Genomic DNA, 23,763 nt, shown 5'->3' with positions numbered 1-23,763 from the left:
AAATGTAAAAGACTCCCCATATGAGGTTTTAATCCATGCTGCTACTGCTGCTAAGTCGCTTCAGTCGTGTCCGACTCTGTGCGACCCCATAGACGGCAGCCCAACAGGCTCCCCCATCCCTGGGATTCTCCAGGCAAGAACATTGGAGTGGGTTGCCATTTCCTTCTCCAGTGCATGAAAGGGAAAAGTGAAAGGGAAGTCGCTCACTCGTGTCCGACTCTTAGCGACCCCATGGACTGCAGCCTACCAGGCTCCTCTGTCCATGGGATTTTCCAGGCAAGAGTACTGGAGTGGGGTGCCATTGCCTTCTCCAATAGAGTGAAACAAAAATCCATGAGTTCATGTTGATTTAAGTAAATAGTCAAACATGTAAGTTACGGGGAGAAGGAACGGCTCTTTCTTTCAATAGAATTCCAACTAACAGACATAGAAGGAGAAAGGGACCTGCAAAATCACTATTAGGCAAATGCCTAGTAACAACTGTTACAGACCAGATCTATGCTAAAATTCGTAGATGCAAGTCTGAGGAGAATCAAGACTTGTATAGTCACAAAGTATCTTCCCCAAGATACTTCTTAATTGCTAAGGGAAAGACAGTAACTTTACAGTGGAGACGTGCAGTAGACTGTGTCCTAACCAAGTGACTCAGGTCAATATCACCCACAAGACATAGTGACATGTCTGATATGTTGCGCTGAGAAAGACACAGCATCATTTGTATGGTATTCCTGGCCAAAAAAAAAAAAAATGCATAACTTCATTTCAACCATGGAAAACAGGCAAACCCAAGCTGAGGGACAGTTAATAAAAGAGCTGATCGGTTCTCCTCAAAAGTGTCAAGGTTGGGACTTCCCTGGTGGTCCAGTGGCTGAGACTCCATGCTCCCAGTGCAGGGGGCCCAGGTTCAATCCCTAATCAGGGAAGTAGATCCCACTTGCTGCAACTAAAGATTCTGCAGGCCACAACGAAGATCAAAGATCCCACATGCTGCAAAAGATCCCATACGGCCCACCTGGAGCGGCCAAATAAATGAATAAGGTCATGAAAGACAAGGAAATGAAGAGGAACTGTCACTGACTCTCAGAGGCTAAGAGCACTTGACAACTCAGTATCCTCTGTCCAGGGGATCTCCCCAACCTAGGGATTGAACCTGTGTCTCCTGCCTTGCTGGTAGATACTTTGCTGTTGAGCCACCTGGGAGGAGCTGACACCTCTGGCCAACAGGCTGAGGGGATTCCCCCAGCCCCATTCAAGCTTTCTGATGAGTGAGGCCTTCACAGTGAGGATGAGCTAGGGCTTCAAGCGAGGATCATCCAGATAAGCCATCCTCTAATACCTGACTCACAGAAAGTGTGTGAGATGACAAACGTTTATTATTTTGAGCAGCTTCTTTAGGGGAGAAGGCAATGGCACCCCACTCCAGTACTCTCGCCTGGAAAATCCCATGGATGGAGGAGCCTGGTGGGCTGCAGTCCATGGGGTCGCTAAGAGTCAGACACGACTGAGCGACTTCACTTTCACTTTTCTCTTTCATGCACTGGAGAAGGAAATGGCAACCCACTCCAGTGTTCTTGCCTGGAGAATCCCAGGGACGGGGCAGCCTGTTGGGCTGCCGTTTATGGGGTCGCACAGAGTCCGACACGACTGAAGCGCCTTAGCAGCAGCTTCTTTAGAGAAAACAATTGCTGTTGTGAATGATGGCCACCAGGTGGCACATGGATACCAAGGATGGAAAGGGAAAAAAAAACAGCTGCCAACATTATAAAGAGGTCAGGGCTCTGAGTTCATTTATAAATTTATCACAAGCCTAATAAAAATGTCATCAGGTTTTTTTTTTTCTACAGCTAGGCAACTTGATTATAAGGTTCATTTGGAAGTACAGCAGGCAAATATGGGGGGAAAAGCTGAAAAAGAAGGAGGAGGAGGAGGAGGAGAAAACATATTAAAGATAATATAAAACAATGTGTTGTGGATGCATCAGTTACGTACACAGATCAATCCAGAAATAGAAACAATTGCTTATGGAAATTTATACAATCATGTAATACTTTTTTAATTCAGGAAGAAACAGGGAAGTTTTAATTTAGTGCTATTGGATCAACTAGATGAACAAACAAACAAAAAAGCTTGAGTCCGTTCCTCACACAGGATACCAGATTAAATTCAAAGTGTATCAATGACCTAAGTGGAAAAATACAATCTCATAAATAATAAAACACTAGTGAGTCTCCTAATAACCTGAGACTGTGGGAGTGGGGTATATTCGCCAAACGGTTCATCAAAATTCAGAGGCGATGAAAGAGCATTTTGTTAAATGACCAAGCAAAAATGAAAACCTTTCACAAGTTCAAAACATAAATCCACCACAGGCAAACTAAAAACTACAGACGACAAAATGGAAAAAAAATATTTACAGCTGGAATCACAAAGGGTTAGTGTCTCTAAAATATACAGAGCATCTAAAAATCGAGGCAAAAAAGACCCAGAAACCTATTGAAAGTGGGTAAGATATACGAAGAAGAAGTTCACATAAAAAGAAATGCAAATATCCCCTACATACACAAAAATATGCTCAACCCCCCATATAATCTTTAAAAACCACAAACTCAAGCCACGCTGCAATCCTTTTTCTCACCTATCAAATTAGCAAAATTCCAGGTGATTTGACAACGCTCTGTTGGCATTGCTGTGAGGACCCAGGGGTCCTTACACCTTGCTAGTGGAATGAAAAACAAGTCAAACCTCCATGGAGGAGACTTTGGCAATATCTAGCAAATTTACCTTTTGACACCTGCAATCCCACATCTAAGATTCTAACGTAAAGACTCACAGAAAAATGAAATGTCATACAAATATGCCACTTCAGTACAGCAAAAAACTGGGGTCTTCCTTGATCCAGTGGTGAGACTCCTCGCTCCCAAAGCAGGTGGCCCAGAGTTCAATCCCTGATCAGGGAACTAAGATCCCACATGATGCAACTAAGAGTTCACTTGCTGCTGCTAAAGATTCCACATGCTGCCAAGATCGAAGATCCCACTTGCTGCCACTAAGACATGGGACAGCCACAATACTTAATTAATTTTTTAAAAACTAGAAAACACTGAAGTGGCCATGAATGGAGTACAGGTTAAATCAACTATGCTTCATCCACAAAAACAGAATATTATTCAGCTGTAAAAGGAACTAAGATCTATTAGGAGTACAGATACCTAAGAATGTGTGTGTGTGTCTGTGTGTAGTGATCTCTAAGATACAGTGAAAAAAAGCAAGGTGCAATTAGAGTCCCCAGATTGCTACCTTTTGTGCAGTAAGGAGGCACAGGGTCTCCCCTGTTTTCTGGCACATGGTCCAGAGGGTGATGAGAGCCGGTGGAGAGAGGCTGGAGTGTGAGAGCAGGATAGAGCAGGCGAGGTGGCTGTGGGCTCCAGATTGGTTGGTTTGCATCTGAAAAGCATGCTCCAAAGAAAATCACTTACTATCTCTAGGAACTGGCTAGTCCTGGCAGGGGTAGGCCCTCCAGGGTCAGCAAGGCCCCAGATGTCAAAGCATCAGGATACAAGGGGAAAAAAACCCAAATACATTGGTTAATACACTTCCATGGCTGGTCCACTGTATTTGACCCACTGTGCACCTCCCTCAGCCCTCACTTTCTTTCCTTTTTTTAAAATTTAATATATTTATTTGGCTGCTCTGGGTCTTAGTTGCAGCACGCGAGATCTAGTTCCCTGACCAAGGATGGATCCCGAGATCCCTGCATTGGAAGCACAGAGTTTTAGCCAATGGACCACCGGGGAAATGCCCCTTCAACTTTCTATAACTTCCCACCTCTCTGGCTCTCCTCCAGTGTGTGTCCTGGTCTCTAATCCTATGACACCTGGCTAGCGGCTCTTTTCTCCTGGCTGCCTATCTCTCTGGAGAGGCTTAGCCAGTTCTATGGAGTCAGCGGCCACCTTTAGATCATTCCCAGCTCTCTTATTCAGACATCTCTCCTGAGCTCAAGGCCCTAGAACCAACTGCCGATGGGACACCGGCACTTGAGTGTCTCAACAGGAATCTGATCAAATCCCAAAGCAAATCAAACATCTCCACCATCATCACCCTTCCCTCTTCCTACAGTGCCTGTGTTTTGTGAATTGGCATCACAGTCCATCTGCAACCCAGGCCAGGAAAGTGGGAACAGTCCTAGATATCTCTCTCCGCTCAAATAGTAATCCAGAACTTTTAAATATTTTCTGTGTGTTGCATCTTCTCCACCCCACTCCTACTACTCTAGTTTGGACAGTCTTCATCTATAATTTTTAAAAATTATTTATTTATTTTTGGCTGCAGTGGGTCTTTGTTGCTGCAAATGGGCTTTCTCTAATTGCAGTGTGCAGGCTTCTCATTGCGGTGACTTCTCCTGTTGCAGTCCATGGGCTCTAGAGCTTACAGGCTTCAGCAGTTGCAGCACGTGGTCTTAATAGTTGTGGCTCCCGGGTTCTAGAGTGTGGGCTTAGTAGTTGTGGCACACAGGATTAGTTGCACCTCAGCATGTGGGATCTTCCTGGACCAAGGATCAAACCCATGTCACCTGCATTGGCAGGCAGATTCTTAACCACTGGACAATCAGGGAAGTCCTATAACTTGTATTATTGCAATGGGGTCTGGGTTAGTCTACCTGTGATATTGTGATTTACATTAAGAAAGATATATTTGGTGTTTGTTCCCTCTCCTGACACAGAGTCCCTAAAACCCTTGGATTTCCTGATAAGAGTGACAAAAGTGAAAGGAGTGTCTTTTATTCTTCATAACAAGTCAGGGTCCAGTAAGGATAGTGAAACCACACCAGTTACTTTAACAGGGAGAATTGAACATACAGACTGTAATATAAGGAATTGCCAACTTGGTCTAGAGTTGTTATCCAGATAACTGCAAGGGTAAAAAGAGATCCCTAAGGCAGTGGTTCTTAAACCTTAGCCAAACTGCCTGGAGGACTCGTTAAAAGGCAGACTGCGGAGGACAACCAGCAGAATCTGATGGATCTGGGATGGGGCCAGAATGATGTGTTTCTAACAAGTTCCCAGCAGATACTGATGCTGCTGCTCTGGGGACCACACTCTGAGGACCACAACCCTAAGACAGCATAGAAGTAGCAACTGCAGGAAGCAAGGTCCACACCTAGAGCTGGGGGAACAGAGATGTGAAGAAAGGTCACCAGCCAGCTGGCACTGATGTTTCTGATGAAACTAGTTTTTCAAGTGCTGCTGTTGTTGCTGTTATTGTTTAGTCTCTCAGTCGTGTCTACCCTTTGCAACTCTATGGACTGTAACCCACCAGGCTCCTCTGTCCATGGCACTGGCCAGGCAAGAATACCTGAGTGGGTTGCCATTTCCTTCTCCAAGGGATCTTCCCGACCCAGGGATCAAATCTGGGTCTCCTGCATTGTCAGGAGGATTCTTACCACTGAGGCACCAGGGAAGCCCTTTGCAAGTGTTAGAAAACTACAAATTGGATTCAGGCAATGCTGCTGCTGTTGCTGCCATCCCCACCACCACCAGAGTGAAGAAGTGTTGCTGAGGCAACACTCACACGAACAACAGGCAAGTCCCTTCTGCATAAGGTGACCAACCACCCTGGAAAGAGGTTCCCAGGAAGCATAACTTTCATTGCTAAAAGTGAGGATACCCAGAGCAAACCAGGATGACTTAATCACCTTCCTTCTATAATCTCCTAGCAAACCCCACTGCCAGGGTCTAACATAGAACCATCTGGCAAAACAGATATGTGGTTTCCCCAGACTTCCCTTGTGGTCCAGTGGTTGGGAATCTGCCTGCCAATGCAGGTGACACTGGTTTGATCCCTGGTCCGGGAAGATCCCACATGCTGTGGGGCAACTAAGCTCATGTACCACCAAGCCTGCACTCTAGGGCTTTCCAGTTGCAACAAGAGAGTAGCCCTGCTCGCTGCAACTAGGGAAAGCCCACTTGAAGCAATGAAGACCAAGGGTGGCCAAAAATAAAATAAATTCTGAATAAATGAAATGTGGTTTCCCAGCTCAGCATCACAAAGCAGAGCATAGGAGGACAGGCTGGGTGTTCGGAGACAATAACCTCATAACTGATACTGACTCTTCACGATCTTCCCGGTCTTTTACAATCTATCCTCAGGGTTGCTATCAAGAGAAACTTTATAAATAGGTATGACTGATCATTTCAGACTCTTGCCAATATGTTTTCAATAGCTGCCTGTGATGTTGTGATATTAAGAAAGATATATGTGGTCTTCATCCCCTTTTCTGACACAAATTCTCTGAAACCCTTGGATTTCCTAAGTGATAAGAGCAATAAAGGTGAAAGGAGGGGGCTCCCCTGGTGGTCCAGTGGTTGAAAATCCACTTCCAATGCAGGAGACATATATCAATCCCTGGTCCAGGAGGATCCCATATGCCACATGGCAACTAAGCCTATGTGCCACAATTACCGAGCCAGCACACCACAGCTACTGAAGCCCGTGTGCCTAGAGCCTGTGCTCTGCCACAAGAGAAGCCACCACAAGTAGCCCTGGCACCACAAAGAGAGTAGCCCATGTTCGCCACAACCTGAGAAAGCCCGTGTGCAGCAATGAAGATCCAGCGCAGCCAAACGTAAGTAAATAAATCTTTTTTTAAGTGAGTGCCTTTTATTCTTCATAACAAGCCCCTTTCAACCACACCTGAGTTCACGGTGATGAAGTGGCTGCTGGAAAGCTGAGGATGAAGGCTGGTTGCTAGGAAACTAATCCTGTGATCAGAGGGTTGGAACTCAGCCTTCCACCCCCCGCCCCTCACCTCCAGGGGAAGGAGGAGAGGCTGGACATTGATCACCAAAGGCCAGTGATTTAACCAGCTATGCCTGTGTAATGAAGCCTCCGTGAAAAACTCTAAGGGGTTCTGAGAGCTTTCAGCTGGTGCTGGGGTGAGGGGGGTTGTGTGCAGCACACCTGCAGAGGGCTTGTTTGCTCGGCATCCTTCTCCCATATCTTGCCCTGTCCATCTCTTCCATTCAACCATTGGATCTTTTTATAATAAACCAGTAATTTAGTATCTGTTTTCCTGAATTCTGTGAGCTATTCTAGCAAATCACTGAACCTGAGGAGGAGGTGTTGTGGGAACCCCCAATTTGTAGCCAACTTGGACAGAGGTTGCAGGTAACCTGAAGACCCACTAGTTGCAATAGGTATCTGAGAGTTGGGGGTTAGACTTGCGGGACTGAGCCCTTAAACTCTGGGCTCTCAGGCCAACTCCAGGTAGATGGTGTCAGAATTGAACTGAATTCTAAGACACCCAGTTGGTGTCCCCAGAGAAGTGGAGAACTTCTTTAAAATACATATATTTGACTTCGTCAGGTCTTAGTTGTGGTGTGCAGGCTCAGGAGCCCCACGGCATATGGGATCTTAGTTCCCTGACTAGGGATCAAACCCAAATCCCTTGCATTGGAAGGGACTGAACCACTGGAAGTCCCCGATCGGAGAATTTCTTGGTGTGGGAAAAACCTCTATGCATTTGGTGACCAGTGTGGAGAGTTGAGTGGTGAGTAGACAAAGAAAGAGAGTCTGTTCCTTTTCACTGCCTACCAGCCAATTGGGGTAAAATTCCTACTTTTTATTATAGCATAAAGGGCTCTTCAAAGTTAACTTCAGTTACAGCCTAAGTCTCATCTCCTTTCCTGAACTTTATGTTCCAGAAATATAGAAATCTTTGAGTTTCCTAAAGCAAATCATGTTCTCAAGTTGCTATGCTTTGAACATACCATTGCCTCTTCTGTTGAAAAGCTCTGTGGCTCAGATGGTAATGAATCTGCCTGCAAGGCAGGCGACCAGGGTTCGATCGCCTGGAGAAGGGAACTGCTACCCACTCCAGTATTCTTGCTTAGAGAATTCCATAGACAGAGGAGACTGGCGGGCTAGTCCAAGGGGTCGCAAAGAGTCGGATACGACTGAGTGACTAACACTTTCATCTGTTGAAAAGCACATAAATCTCTTTTTTTAGAGAAAAACAGAAGATCAGAATATGTGCCTCCCCTTTAAGAATGGAAGTTAGTTTTTGATCCATAATGTGTTAACTGGATTTGAAGGCCAAAAACAATGTCTAGGCAAATGTGTTCTTGAATTCCACAGTATTTACTGTTCTCCAGCTTTTAACACCCAGGGAGAAAAAAGATAAGAACACTCCCAGTGCTAATGAAACTTGTTAGTTTTTCTTTCCTGTTAAAGATATTTATACTTGAATTCTTCCTAAGGTTTGACACATTTTAAGATGAAATCCATAAATGAAAAGCAATGGTTGGTTTAAAAGTTAGAAATGGTTTATACAATCGTATCAGACAATAAAAAAAATTCGGTAATAATTTACTAAGCTTGTTCTTAAATTTGAAGGTTGTTAAGATCCTTATGTGGTTATGTGGTTGAGAGTGAGTTTGTTTTTTTTCCCCCTCACTTTCTACTGCATTTTTTTAAAATCAAGTGATTTATGACCAGTCTTATTTGGTTTTTCTCCAGCATAAATTCCCCGGTGAAGAAAGACTTCCAAGGCAAACACTGGGCTGTTTATAGGATCCTGCTGGATTCAATACCTTCCTCCAGGAAGTTAGTCACTAAGTCGTGTCTGACTCTGTGACCTCATGGACTGTAGCCCGCCAGGCTCCTCTGTCCATGGAATTCTCCAGGCACTGCGGATGGTGACTGTAGCCATGAATTGAAAAGATGTTTGCTCCTTGGAAGGAAAGCTATAACAAACCTAGACAGCATATTAAAAAGCAGAGACACCAACTTTTGCCAACAAAAGTCCTTATAGTCAAAGCTATGGTTTTTCCAGTAGTCATGTACGGATGTGAGAGTTGGACCATAAAGAAGGCTGAGCACTGAAGAATTGATGCTTTCAAATTGTGGTGCTGGAGAAGATTCTAGAGAGTGCCTTGGACACCAAGGAGATCAAACCAGTCAATCCTAAAGGAAGTCAACCCTGAATATTCATTGGAAGCACTGATGCTGAAGCTGAAGCTCCAATGTTTTGGCTACCTGATGCAAAGAGCCGACCCACTGGAAAAGACCCGGATGATGGGAAAGATTGAAGGCAGAAGAAGGGGACAGCAGAGGATGGGATAGTTAGATGGCATCAGTGATTCAATGGACAAGAGTTTGAGCAAACTCCGGGAGATAGTGGAGGACAGAGGAGCCTGGAGTGCTGCAGTCCATGGAGTCGCAGAGTTGGACACAACTTAGCAACTGAACACCAACGAGGTAGTTGGATTATAACTATTTGTACGAACATCTTTCCACTATTCAGATCCTCCTTTTAGGCAGTAACTGTGGGTGTTGGTCTTCAGACTCCGCGTTTTGGGCACAGTATCTTTCCTAGTGTGGACAACCATCAAACGACCACTGAGTGAATGTGACAGCACTTTTGATAAAAAACCAAATTCCAATACAGCCCCAATGATTATTATTTAACCTTGAGCAAGCTTTTTTCTTTTTTTTTTTTTTTCTTTTTCATTTTAGGCCACACCATTTACCTGGATGCAGGATCTTCGTTTCCTAACCAGGGATCTAACCCGTGCCTCCTGCAGTGGAAGGGCAGAGTCTCAACCACTGGCCCATCAGGGAAGTCCCTAACCTTGGGCAAGTTTATGGTTGCCTGACTCTCCACTGACTCACAGAGTTCAGTGGGCAGGAGTGAGTGCTCTGGAATCAGATTGCTCTGTTTGGCAGTTGCCCAGTTCTGCAGACTTGGGCAAATGATTGAACTGCCCAGGGCATGCCTGCCTTACGTACAGAATATGGATGGTGATGATGGTTCCTACCTTCCCCGTTCCAGTGAGGATTAAATGAGGTGATGCGTATTAGCTTCAGAGCACAGTGCTTAAGACTTTAGACAGAGTGTAAATGTTCGCTGTTAGAGTTATGGAAATATGGTCTATAGTACTCACTTCATAGTGTTTTCTTTAACAATTTTAATTTATTGATTGATTAGCTGTGCTGGGTCTTCGTTGCTGCTTGGGTTTTTCTCTAGTTTCAGAGAACAGGAGCTACTTTCTTGTTTTGGAGCATGGGCTCCAGGGGGCTTCCCAGGCGTGCTAGTGGTAAAGAACCCACCTGCCAAAGCAGGAGACGAAAGAGATGTGGGTTTGATCCCTGGGTCAGGAAGATCCCCTGGAGGAGGGCATAATAACCCACTCCAGGGTTGTTATTCTTGCCTGGAGAATCCCATGGACAGAGGAGCCTGGTGGGCTACAGTCCACAGGGTCGCAATGAATCAGACACAAGTGAAGTGACTTAGCATGCATGCATGGGCTCCAGGGCACACGGGCTTCAGTACTTGTAGCTCCTGGGCTCTAGAGCACAGGCTCAATAGCTGCTCTGAGGCATGTGGGATCTTCCTGGATGAGGGATCAAACCCGTGTCCCCTGCATTGGCAGGCAGATTCTTTACCACTGAGCCACCAGGGAAGCCCCATAGTTTTGTTTTAAGAACTAAAAGGAGCGATGTGTTCAGTGATTGACAGTAATCTGCATAGAGGGAGCACTCCCGCTTGTCTCTTTTACTTGTTCTGAGGTAGTTTTGTCTCCTTTCAATGAACCCAGACAAGCAGCTAGTTCTCCTACTTCTTGTTTATTACCCAGAAAAAAAAAAAGTTCTTCTCCAAAAGCAAGACTACTGGTTTATGCCAGGAAAGCTAACAGAGTGGAGTTCAAGGGCAGCACTGAGGACTGGCGAGAGCTAAGGTAGTGCTAGCTTGCTAGTGCTACCATAACAGAGTATCACAGACCAGATGGCTTAAACAACTGAAACTGATTTTCTTACAGTTCTGTAAGTCCAGCATTAAGGTGCCAGAAGGGTTGGTTTCTCTCGAGGCCTCTCTCCTTGGCTTGCAGACGTCCGCCTTCTTCCCGTGTTCTCACGTGCCCTTTGCTCTGGGTGTACGTGCCCTTGGTGTCGTTTCGTCTTCTAATAAGGACACCAGTCCTATGGGGTTAGGGCTCCAGCCTTTTAACTTCATTTAACCTTAATTATCTCCAAACTCAGTCACACTTGGGCATCAGGGCTTCAGTGTACGGATTTGAAGGGGGGAGGGCATGTTTCAATCCAGCTAAGGCTGGAGGTGAGCAAGGAGCAGAACCAGATCACAAAAGGCCTTGGGAGGCCTCTTTGGGAGTTTCTTCTTGACCCACCCACCTATGAAGGTCCTGGGGAATTGGCTCCATGCAGCATCCCCTTTCTGTCCTTTACCTTCCAGGCAGGACTAAGCACAGCTCAACGGTGCATTTTTCAAGGTTGCCTGGAATCCTAATTCCTTGGTAGCATAGTGGTTAGGATCCCAGGCTTTCAGTGCCGTGGCCCAGGTTCAATCTCCCTGGTTGGGGAAACAGAGAAAGCTGCATAACACAGCTCTGCCAAAAAAAAAAAAAAAAAGGTTGCCTGGGTAAGAGCAGACCTGGTGGGAATCACTAAAGAGAAGCTGACTGGAGAGCAAGCACACCCAGGAGGGAGTATGCAAATTAGATGCAAATGATGACACACACATACCCCAGTTAGGCTTCCTTCTTTGGGTCAGTGGTCCAAGGCTTTTGAAAAGAGTCTAAACCTGAACAGAGCAGTCCATAAATTCCTATGTCCACCAAATCTGAATGCCCATTGACCAGGGACTGTTCTAAGACCTGGGGCCTTTGCAGAGTTTAGGATCTAGACCTGCACTGTCCAATAAAATGTTCTCAATATGAAGCACTTAAAACATGGCTAGTCTGAATTGAGATGTGCTGAAGTATAAAATGGGGCTTTCCAGGGGGCTCAGTGCTAAAGAATCCACCTGCCAGTGCAAGAGATGCAAGAGACACGGGTTTGCTGTAGAGTAGAAACTACCACAACATTATAAAGAAACTATCCAAAAAAATAAAAAATAAAAAAAAAAAGAATTACACACACACACAAAAGGAATGCAGCCCTGTGACACTTTAATTTTATCCCAGTGAGAGTGATTTTAGGCTTTCAACCTCCAGAATGGTAAAGCAGTAAATTTGTGTTGTTAGAGGCCACTAAGTTTGTGATTGTAGAGAAAGAGCAAATTAGCCAAGATGGTGTAGTCAGGCTCTCTCGCCCCTCGGCCTCTCGCTCTGGCCCCACATTTTGTAAATAATGATTGTGTAACAGCTGAGATTACTTAAAGCACTGCGCATGTGCATCACGAGGTACTCACTTGACCGAGGGCTACTTTTGGTCTGTGGGGTTATATAAGCCCCACCTGGAAAGCCCTTGCAGGTATGTGTCTTTATGTTACGGCTGCTGCGTCAGCTAGGAGAGGAGGTTATGGCTGTTGCCCAGAAAGAATAAACATGTCTGCAGTTTCTACGGCTCCTCGAGTTTTCTTCCAGCTTCCTCACTCATGCCTGGCCTACCCTGGGTTCAGCCAAACCGTGTGAGAAGTGGTAATTTGTTACAGGAGCTGTAGGAAACTCCCATGCCTGCTGGATATTTCTTTCCTTTTTCCTTCTTTCCTTTCTTTTTTTTCTGGGTATTTCTTTGAATCACATTCCTCACTAGCTGAGAGAGTCACTTCCTTCTAAGGTGTAGTAGGGCAAGTTCTGGTTGGGTCTTCAATAGACCCAGGGGGTCTATTCAAACAAGCCCCTTTTCCTCTGTACTAAAGTTGATAAGCAAGGAGATCGGGGAAACTATGTGGAGTTCTAGTAAAGAGGACTGGCATGTGTGTGTGCGCTCAGCCACTCAGTCATGTCCGACTCTTTGCAATTCCATGGACTGTAGCCCACCAGGCTCCTCTGTCCATGGAATTTTCCAGGCAGGAATACTGGAGTGGGTTGCCATTTCCTTCTCCAGGGGATCTTCTCAACCTAGGGATCAAACCCAAGTTTCCTGCATTTCCTACATTGCAGGAGGATTCTTTACCACTGACGTACCCGGGAAGCCCAAGGACTGGCACATTTGTCTGCAATGGCCATCAGCATAGATGTCTTTCTATAATTAGGACAAGTACCCCAAAATTGGATAGTTGTTCAACATGCTGAGTCCTTTAAATGAGATAAATCATCTCATTTAATTCTGAGAACGACCCTATGACTTAGATAACTATCTCATTTTTTAATAAAACATTTTTACAAAATATTTATAATTATTTATTTGGCTGTGCCAGGTCTTAGTTGTGGCATTTGGCATCTCCAGTTTTTGTTGCGATATGTGGGATCTTTTTTAGTTGCAGCATGTGGGATCTAACCCGGGCCCCCTGCACTGGGATGGTGGAGTCTTAGCCACTGGACCACCAAGGAAGTCCCAAGCATTCCATTTTAAACCTAAGAAAACAAAGTCTGAGAGGTTGGGTAATTTTCCCACAATGACTAAGACCGAAAAACATAAGCCAAGAGCTAAACTTAGGCTTACAGATTGCTGAGAACCACCCTTTACTGATGGGAGAGACTATGACGAATAGGATGGATCCTTAAGTTTCCTTCATTCATTTCACAGGTCCCTGTGTTCAGTATTCAGGGTAGACTGATGAACAACTCAGGCCAGGCTCTTGTAGCATGGAAGTCACATTCTATCAGAAGGACACCAGCAACTGAGAGGTCAGCCCACTATGATGAAAGTGATGATGAACATTAAGAGAGAGGGGTGAGAGGGAGTGGACGGGATGGGGAGGAGACTTTTTGAAGCAATGTGTGGTTCTGAACTTGAGAGCCCACTGCCTTCCAAGGAGTGTCCTAACCAAATTCATCACGTTCCCTATCTTTTGTTTCCCTTGGTAATTCCCCCAACACAAGCTCCTCTCGTCCTCTCAGCTTCCCTCATCTCCATCATTCTCTGTGTCGTCCTCTGCTCTACCCGCTCCTGCCTCCCTCCATCCTTCCCAATTCTGCCACTGCAACCCCTGTAAGCCTTTCACTCGAAGTTCCCTCGGACTCTTACTTTAACTAACACCAGATCCTTCTCCAGAGATAATCCCCACAATCTTTACTGAAGGCGCTTCAACTGCCCACTCGCCAAACACCTCAAGGTATGGAGGAGGAGAGGAGAGCAATCAGGATATGCTACGGAATAAACGAACCCAAATCCCAGTGACTCACATCAAGGTAGAGACTCCCTCGTGCGCCATGTCCAACCTGGGTGGCCCAAGTTCTTCTCCACATGCTCCTTCCTTCACCCAGACTGATGGAGCAGTGTCTAAAACACCACTGATCTCCTGGCAGAGGGAAAAGAGATGTGAACAGCTGTGAGCTGGCTCTTGGAGTTTCAGCTCAAAAGATATATACGTTGATGTGTTCACATTTCACTGGCTAAAGCAGGTCATATGGCCAAGCTTGATATCAAGTATCTTTAGACTCTGCTATCCCTTAGCAACTCAATGCTATTTCCAGATATTATTCTTTCCCCACACACTTTTTTTTAAATCTAGTTGTTGTTCAGACGCTAAGTCATGTCCGACTCTTTGTGACCCCATGGACTGCAGCTCACCAGGCTTCCTTGTCCTTCACCATCTCCTGGAGCTTGCTCAAATTCATGTCCACTGAGTCAGTGATGCCATCCAACCATTTTGTCCTCTGTCGTCCCCTTCTCCTCCGGCCTTCAATCTTTCCCAGCATCAGGGTCTTTTTCAATGAGTCGGCTCGTCCCATCAGGTACCCAAAGTATTGAAGCTTCAGCTTCAGCATCAGTCCTTCCGATTCTCACATCCATACATGACTACTGGAAAAACCATAGCTTTAACTATATGGACCTTTATTGGCAAAGTAATGTCTCTACTTTTTGATACACTGTTTAGGTTCATCCAGGTTTTTTTAAATATACTTATTTTATTTTTGGCTATGCTGGGTCTTCGTCATTGTGCAAGGGCTTTCTCTAGTTGTGGCAAGTGGGGGCTACTCTTTTTTAAAAATAATTTTATTTATTTGTTTGTTTTTGGCTATGCTGGGTATTTGTTGCCCCTCAAGCTTTCTCTAGTTGTGGTGAATGGGGGCTACTCTTTAGTTGAGGTGGGCAGGCTTCTCATTGCAGCAGTTTCTCTTGCTGCAGTACATGGGCTGTAGAGTGTGCAGGCTCAGTAGTTATGGAGCACAGGTTTAATCACCCCGCAGCACGTGGGAGCCTCCCAGACCAGGGATCAGGCCCATGTCCCGTGCATTGCCAGATGGAGTCTTAACCACTGGACACCAGGGAAGCCCCTCCTCCATGCTCTTAAAAAAAGTTCCTTCTTCCCCTTGACAGACCTCCTAGAGTAACAGCTAGATCCTCCTCTCTCTTCTCTTCTGACTCTTTAGTCTCCCTAGAAATCTGAGTCACACTTAGCTCCTCCCACTTCCTCATTCCATATGAGACCCTTTAGAATGTCCCAGAGGTTCAAAATCTGTTACTTCTCTCATTCCCCACTGAAGCTACCCTCTTCCAAATCACCATCATCTCTCACATGTATTACTATTGAGTTGCCCAAAAAGTTTGTTCAAGTTTTTCCATAAGATGTTGTTCAATACAACAACAACCTTTCAAATCTTGCTCTACAGTTCATTCATGATCTAGTTGTTGCTCCCCAGCCTAATCCTTCTGTAGATTCCCATGTCCTTCAGGGAGAGTCTAAAATCCTTGTTGTTTGTTTTGTTCAGTCGCTATGTCCGACTCTTTGCAACTCTATGGACTGCAGCATGCCAAGCTTCCCTGTCCTTCACCATCTCCCAGAGCTTGCTCAAACTCATGTCCATTGAGTCGGTGATGTCATCCAACCATCTATGTAGTCCCCTTCTCCTCCTGCTTTCAATTTCTCCCAGCATCAGGGTCTTTTCTAATGAGTCGGCTCTTTGCATCAGGTGGCGAAAGTATTGGAGCTTCAGCTTCAGCATCAGTCTTTCCAATGAATATTCAGGGTTGACTTCCTTTAGGATTGACTGGTTTGATCTCCTTGCCGTCCAAGGGACTCTCAAGTCTTCTCCAGAACCACTATTGAAAGCATCAATTCTTCGGCGTTCAGCCTTATTTATGGTCCAACTCTCACATCCGTACCTGACTACTGACTAAATTCCTTACCCTTTTCTGGCACGCTTTTCCCTGCAGGCTTCTCTGGTGGCTGCCTCAGCCTGGACCACCATCCCTGCCACTTCACAGTCCAGCCACATGGGGCTTTCTCAGTGTCATGAATTGATAATTGTTTCAGGGCTTTCACAATGCAGTTCTCTTGGCCTGAAATTCTCTCCAATCCCACTCCTCCCCATATTTCAGGTCTCAACTTCCTCACTGCGGCCTTCAGGTTCTTTCTGCACACGCGCTCCCACAGCACCCCCTACTGAAATGCTTCTTTAATGACATTTGTCGATTTTTTATTTTCTTCAATTTTTTAAACTGAAGTATAGTTGATTTACAGTATTGCATCAAATCTCTGGTTTACAGCAAAGTGACTCAGTTACACACATATATACATTGTTTTTAAATATTATTTTCCATTATGGTTTATCACAATAAACTGAATATAATTCCCTGTGTCATACAGTAGGACCTTGCTGTTTATCCATTCTAAATGTATTATTGATAGTTTGCATCTACCAATCCCAAACTCCCAGCCCATCCTTCTCCCTCCCCTTCTACCCCTTGGCAACCACAAGTCTGTCTATGAGTCTGTTTCTGTTTGTGCCATATTTTAGATTCCACATATAAGTGATATCACATGGTATTTATTTTTCTCTTTCTGACTTAACTTCACTTCATATGATAATCTCTAGTTGCATCCATGTTGCTGCAAATGACATTCTTTCATTCTTTGTTACGGCTGAGGAGTATTCCACTGTATATATGTACTACATCTTTATCCATTCATCTGTCAGTGGACATCAGATTGTTTAGGCTACTGTGAATATTGCTGCTGTGAACAAAGAGGTATGTGTAAATTTTGAATTATAGTTTTGTATGGGTATACTCCCAGGGGTGAAATTGGTGGATCATATGGTAACTCTATCTCTAGTTTTCTGAGGAAACTCCATACTGTTTTTCACAGTAGTTGTACCAACTTACATTCCCACCAACAGTGTAGGAGGGTTCCCTTTTCTCCACATGCCTTCCAGCATTTGTTGTTTGTAGACTTTTTAATGAATGCCATTCTGACCAGTGTGAGGTGGTGCCTCATTATAGTTTTAAAAATTTATTTATTTTTTTATTGAAGGATAATTGTTTTACAACATTGTATTGGTCTCATTGTAGCTTTGATTTGCATTTCTCTAATTATAAGAGATGTTGAGCATCTTTGAAAAGATGCCTACTGACCATCTGCATGTCTTCTTTGGAAGATCTTCTACCCGTTTTTCGATGGGGTTGTTTGGTGGTTTTTTTGTGGGATTGAGTTGTATAAGCTGTTTATGTATTTTGGAGATTAAGCCCTTGACTGTTAACATCATTTGCAACTATTTTCTCCCATTCCATAGGTTATCTTTTTGGGGTTTTGCTTGCTTGTTTGTTTATAATTTCCTTTGCTGTGCAAAAGCTTGTAAGTTTGATTAGGTCTCACTTGTTTGTTTTTATTTGGGCCATAAAGAAGGTTAAGTGATGAAGAATTGATGCTTTCGAACTGTGATGTTAGGGAAGACTCTTGACAGTCCATTGGACTGCAAGTAGATCAAATCAGTCAACCCTAAAGGAAATTGATCCTGAATATTCATTGGAAGGCCAATACTTTGGCCACCTGATGCAAAGAGCCGACTCATTGGAAAAGACCCTGCTGCTGGTAAAGACTGAAGGCAAGATGAGAAGGAGAAGACAGAGGATGAGATGGTTGGGTGGCATCACCGACTCAATGGACATGAGTTTGAGCAAGCTCTGGGAGATGGTGAAGGACAGGGAAGCCTGGCGTATTGCAGTCCATGGGGTCGCAGAGTCAGACACGACTGAGCAACTGAACAGCAACAACATGTCAGAGAATGTTTTGCAGATACTTTCTTCTAGGAGCTCGATGGTGTCACATCTTAGGTTTAAGTTTTTAAGCCGTTTGGTGAAACACTCACTCTGAGCGCTTGCTCTCCCAGATCTGGAGCTGGATGAAGGCAGAGACTGCCACGTGCCCAACACATCAACCACGCTCAGGAAATATTTTTCCAATGAGAGAATGAATTTGTCATACATGAAGCCAGGGGAAGGGAAATAGTAACGGTGAATAGATGCAATTATATATGACTGAATCAGCTTCCCAAGGTAATCAAGAGAGGCAGAGGAGGGCTGGGACGCTTGCGCCACCTCTGATTCACTTGGTCCTAAACTCATCAGACATCACTCTCTTCCTGCATTTCCCCCTGTGTTTCTAAACCTCAGAAAATGACTTCCTCACCCACACTTATTCAGAGAATCTGGTTTCAAGCCTGAGAGAGTGTTCCTGTCCTTCGTCCCCCTCCCTAGCTCCTGCTGTTCTCACCTCTCCCCCAGTTCTCCTTCTCCGCACATCCCACAGGTCCTCTCAGCCAAGTCATCTGCAGAGTCTGAAGCATCCCCGAGATGCTCCCCATCCTCAGATTCATTCCTGAGCAGAAGGACCCTGGAAAAAGAAACATGATGCGTGAGTGAGACACATCCCAGGTCTGGGCAGAAGTCTGTCTGCCAAACCAGGCCACGCAATGGGTGTGATGGGAACAGCTTGGTGTTTTGGGGTTTTGTTTATTTATTTGGTTAGCGTTTGCTTTTTCTTTCCTTTTTTTGTTTGTTGTTGTTGTTGTTTTTGTTTGGTTTTTGGAATAGCCTTGACAAGGCCCGCGTATCAAATCATAGTTCTTCGCTCAAGGCCAAGATGGTGCCTGAAATCATAGTGTCAGAGACGCTAGGACTAGCCTTCTGGGACAGTCATAACAAAGTACCTCAGGCTGGGTGGCTTAAACAACAGGAATTCATTTCTCATAGTTCCAGAGACAAATGCCCAGGATCAGGATGAGGGCAGGTGTGGCTTCTTCTGAGCCTCTCCCTTGGCTTGTAGATGACTGCCTTCTTTCCTCTGTGGACACACATCCCTGATGTTTCTTTGTGTGTTCAAATTTCCTCTTCATGTAAGGACACCAATCATGATTGAATTCAGTTCAGTTCAGTCGCCCAGTCGTGTCCAACTCTTTGCGACCCCATGAACCGTAGCACACCAGGCCTCCCTGTCCATCACCAACTCCCAGAGTTCACCCAAACCCATGTCCATCAAGTCGGTGACGCCATCCAGCCATCTAATCCTCTGTCATACCCTTCTCCTCCTGCCCCCAATCCTTCCCAGCATCAGGGTCTTTTCCAATGAGTCAACTCTTCGCATGAGGTGGCCAAAGTATTGGAGTTTCAGCTTCAACATCAGTCCTTTCAATGAACACCCAGGACTGATCTCCTTTAGGATTTGAATTAGGACCCATCTAATGGCCTCATTTTCACCTAATCACCTCTTTAAAGGTCCTATCTCCAAATAAAGTCATTTCAAGGTACTGAGGATTAGGGCTTCAACACATGAATTTGAGGGTGGGGGTGGGAGGGAGACAGTTCAGCCCATAAGAGACATTCCTTGGTTTTAGGATATTAACAGTCCTTCAGGACTTGCCAGTTGGCCCAGTGGTTAAGAATCACCTGCCGATGTAGGGAATATGGGTTCGATCCCTGGTCCAGGAAGATTCCACATGCCACAAGGCAACTGTGGAGCCCGTGCACCACAACTACTGAGTTGGAGCTCTAGAGCCTGAGAGCCACAGCTACTGAGCCCACATGCTGCAACTGCTGAAGCCCAAGCACAAGAGAAGCCACCATAATGAGAAGCCCCCTCACCACAACGAAGAGAGTAGCTCCCTCTTGCCACAATTAGAGAAAGCCCACACACAGCAGTGAAGACCCAGTGCAACCAAAAATAAACTAATTTAAAAAAAACAGACCTTCAGTGTTCTCCGAATAAAAGCAGTAACGATTAGATTAATGAGTAATTGAATTTGCTGTCTGTGAATGCTAGGGACAGGGTATAATTAATTTAAAAATGAATAGGTACAATTAATTGTATGTAAACTAGCACTCTAATTCAATGAGAGCAGGGGAGGTCTGGGGCCCCAGACATTTTCTCTTGGTTGGGCCAGTCTTGAAGGAGAGAGAGTGTGCCTTAAGTATACCCTTACAGCCCCAGAAACAAGAAAGCATGAATCTAGAGAAGTAAAGATAGCTCTAGACTCCGTGCGTTTTCTGGGGTTTTCAGCATAAAGCCAGGATGCTAAAGGGCCATTTTCAGAGAAGAAAATCCTGGGACTTAATCAGAGTGAGAGGAAAGATCACAGTTCTGGATATAAAATTCTAGAACCTGAAAGCAAACCCTTTTTTAAAAGCCCTCCCTTTGAAAAACACAGTGGGAATATATGTCTTTACGATGAGTAAAGCAAGAGAAAAATTTCCCCTGAGAATTCGTAACAGTAAGTCCATATTCCTGTGTGTTCAAAGTCTAAATTTGTACTATCTGTGTAGCCTGAAAGACCTCCAGACAAAATTTTAGAGTGGTCCCAAGCTGGCTATATCTACCCTGAATATTCATTGGAAGAACTGATGCTGAAGCTGAAGCTCCAATACTTTAGCCACCTGATGGGAAGAGCCGTTTCACTGGAAAAGGCCCTGATGCTTGGAAAGATTGAAGGTGGGAAGAGAAGGGGATGATAGAGGATGAGATGGTTGGGTGGCATCACCGACTCACTGGACATGAGTTTGAGCAAACTCCGGGAGATGGTAAAGGATAGGGAAGCCTGGCGTGCTGCAGTCCATGCGGTCTCAAAGAGTCGACACGACTGAGGGATTGAATAACAACCCAAGCTAGCTATTCCCACAGGTACATGGCAGAAGTAAACACTAACTCTACCCAGGGAAATGCATTTTAAAACCAGGCTTTAAAGAATTTCCACAGATAAAATCCCAAGGAACATGAGTTCCACAAACCTAACAAGCAGAAGTGACAAACCTCAGAATCAGACTCAGAGCTGGTTTGAATATTAAATTATAAGGTACTGAATACAAAACAAATAAATGTTTTAAGAAATAGAAGACGGTATTTTGAAAATACTGAAGGAAAAAACAGACTATCAAGACTGGCAAGGAATATTTGAACAAGAGAAACTAGAAATTACATATGTAAAAATTAAAAAACCCAGTGGACAAATGAAATAGATTATATCACCATTGAAAGGAGAAGAAACTAGAACACATATATATTTGAAGAAATTACACAGGGTGCAGCATATGGAGAAAAATGATGGACATTATGAGCAATGGGTTAAGAAATATGGAACAGAGTGGGAAGGTCCAACATACATCCAATTTGTGGTTTTTTTTAAAAAAGATAGGGGCTTCCCTGGTGGTTCCCTGGTAGTAAAGAGTCTGCCTGCCAATGTGGGAGACATGGGTTCGATCTCTGGTAGGGGAAGATCCCACATGCTGTGCCACAACCTTTGAGCCTGTGCTCTAGAACCTGGGAGCCACAGCTACTGAAGACCGTACACCCTAGAGCCCGTGCCTCTCAACAAGAGAAGCCACTGCAATGAGAATCCTGTGCATCACAAGAGAGTGGCCCCTGCCTGCTGAAACTAGAGAAAAGCCCAGGCAGCAATGAAGACCCAGAAGAGCCAAAATAAATCAAAAGATAATAGAAGGGAGAGAAGCACATTTGATAATGTCTGGAAGTTTTTCAGAATTGATAACGATTCTTCCTCAAATTCAGGAAACCCAGTAAATCCTATGCAGAATATTTTTTGTAAATATCCACACTAGGTAATTAGTAAACCTTAGCCCACTAAAGAGAATATCATTACTTTTTATTTTTGCCCAAGCATTACTTTTTATTTTTCAATAGCAATAATCCAGAAGATAGTGGAATGAGATCCTCAAAGGGCTAAAATAACTGTCACACTAGAACTGTATGCCCAGCAAAATACCTTTCAAGAACAAAAAGAAAATGATTGTTTAGACACACCAAAGAGTAGAAATTAATTCCCAAGATACCCATTTCAAAAGAATTTCTAAGAGAGATACTTCGGGAGGAAGAAAACTAATCCTAGAATGAAGCTCTAAAACACAAGAAAGAATGATAAGAAAAGAAAAAGTAAACAAAAGCATGAGGTAAACACCAAAAATATCAAAACTCTACTAAAAGTACAGTAACAATGTCATATTTTAATGTTTAAAAAAGAACTATAATCTTGAACAACTTATAAATGGAGAAGATTTTGTAGAATGCACATGATGATATTTTTAGAGTAAGCACTAAAAGAACAGACAGTAAGTGTAAAACTTTCCATATAGCATAGAGGGGAAAATGGAAATGTTGGGAGCAGACTCAATCCAAATGAATGCCGGAAGGAGAATAATAGGAAAGGCAAAACAGAAATGGATAATATGACAGGAGGAATTCTGTATCTCCCCTCTTTGGAGAATAGACGAGAGCATCTTTGTGCAAGATCAGGTGAAACATGATGTTTATAGTTGTTAAATGGAAGTCTGAATATGTGTAGAAAGATACCTATGGGACTTGCCTGGTGGTCCAGTGGCTAAGGCTCCATGCTTCCAAAGTGGGGGGTGTGGGTTTGATCCCTGGTCAGGGAACTAAGATCCATTTGCTGCGTGGCATGGCCAAAAAAAAGATATGTATGGATGCTGAGTAGTCAAAAGGGTGGGTGAACTGCCTTCATGACTAATTGTTTCTTAGCCCAAACCCACCCTTTCACACTCTGCTTTCTGGCTCTGAGGCTGCCAGCTCCCTATTTGATTCTGCTGAGAGGGAGCACAAGAAAGACGAAAGGCTGGAAGGAGAAAGGACATGTTTCTTCCTGTTTCACTTGCTGTTCCTGTTGGCATTACTCCAGCAGTAGTTCTTCTCCCTGATGGCAGCAGCTGACTCCTGTCTTTTCCACAGTCTCATTTCTCTCTCTCTGAAACACCAAAACCAGCTGTCCCCTCGTCAGAGGCCTGGGTTCCGGCTCTACAGGAGTGTTCCTTCAACCTTCTAGATTCTGATAACCTTATTATGATTATAATAACTCTATGATGTTCACATAATAGTAAACAGGGCTTTCCTGGTGGCTCAGTGGTAAAGAATCTGCCTGCCAATGTAGGATTTGGGTTTGATCCTTGGGTTGGGAAGATCCCCTGGAGAAGGGAATGGCAACCCACTCAGTATTCTTGCCTGGAGAATCCTATGGACAGAGGAGCCTGGTGGGCTCTAGTCCACAGGGTCGAAAAAGAGTTGGACACAACTTAGGGACTAAGCAACAGCAACAGTAAACAACTAGAAACCTATTCCCTTTGTTGCCTCAGTCCTAGTGGGTGAATGCCTGCATCCATTATCTCTGATTAATACAACATCCCCATTTTGTCATCTCAACATCGATTTCACCACCTCAACCCATTCCTTATATTAAATTCTCTCTGTTAAAATAACTGGTGCAGTTTCTGTTTTTCTGACCAAACCCTAGTTATTATTATCTCCTGTAGCCATATGACCAAATTTTGGCCAGTGGAATAAGAGCAGATGTAAGGTAGGTAACTTCTGGGTCTTGTCTTTAAAATGAAGCTAATTATTTCATACTTCTGCCTTCTGTCTTCTGATAGAGGGGGACAGATTTAGTGACCCTAAGATGGCTTCATGGGAAATAGATGGGGAAACAGTGGAAACAGTGTCAGACTTTATTTTTTGGGGCTCCAAAATCACTGCTGATGGTGATTGCAGCCATGAAATTAAAAGAAGCTTACTCCTTGGAAGGAAGGTTATGGCCAACCTAGATAGCATATTTAAAAGCAGAGACA

The 23,763-nt window shown here is 44.3% G+C and overlaps 1 protein-coding gene across 1 annotated transcript in view; it reads right to left on the bottom strand.

The window, feature by feature from the left end:
• FCGBP (Fc gamma binding protein) overlaps window positions 1-22,941 on the bottom strand; it is a 159,785-nt gene extending 136,844 nt beyond the window's left edge. The window contains exons 1-3 of the mRNA XM_081516306.1: window positions 22,494-22,941; window positions 18,398-18,517; window positions 14,085-14,200 (exon numbers count right to left, since the gene is read on the bottom strand). The gene's annotated coding sequence lies outside the window, so the exon portion shown is untranslated. The remainder of the gene's footprint in view (window positions 1-14,084; window positions 14,201-18,397; window positions 18,518-22,493) is intronic.
• Window positions 22,942-23,763: the final 822 nt, after the last annotated feature.

This window comes from Giraffa tippelskirchi, chromosome 7, assembly GCF_054371585.1.
Source record: "Giraffa tippelskirchi isolate mGirTip1 chromosome 7, T2T-mGirTip1v1.2.pri, whole genome shotgun sequence".
In the NCBI taxonomy this organism is placed as follows: domain Eukaryota; kingdom Metazoa; phylum Chordata; class Mammalia; order Artiodactyla; family Giraffidae; genus Giraffa; species Giraffa tippelskirchi.
Note: the sequence above shows the minus strand (reverse complement) of the source record. Positions and strands in the feature narration are given on the sequence as shown.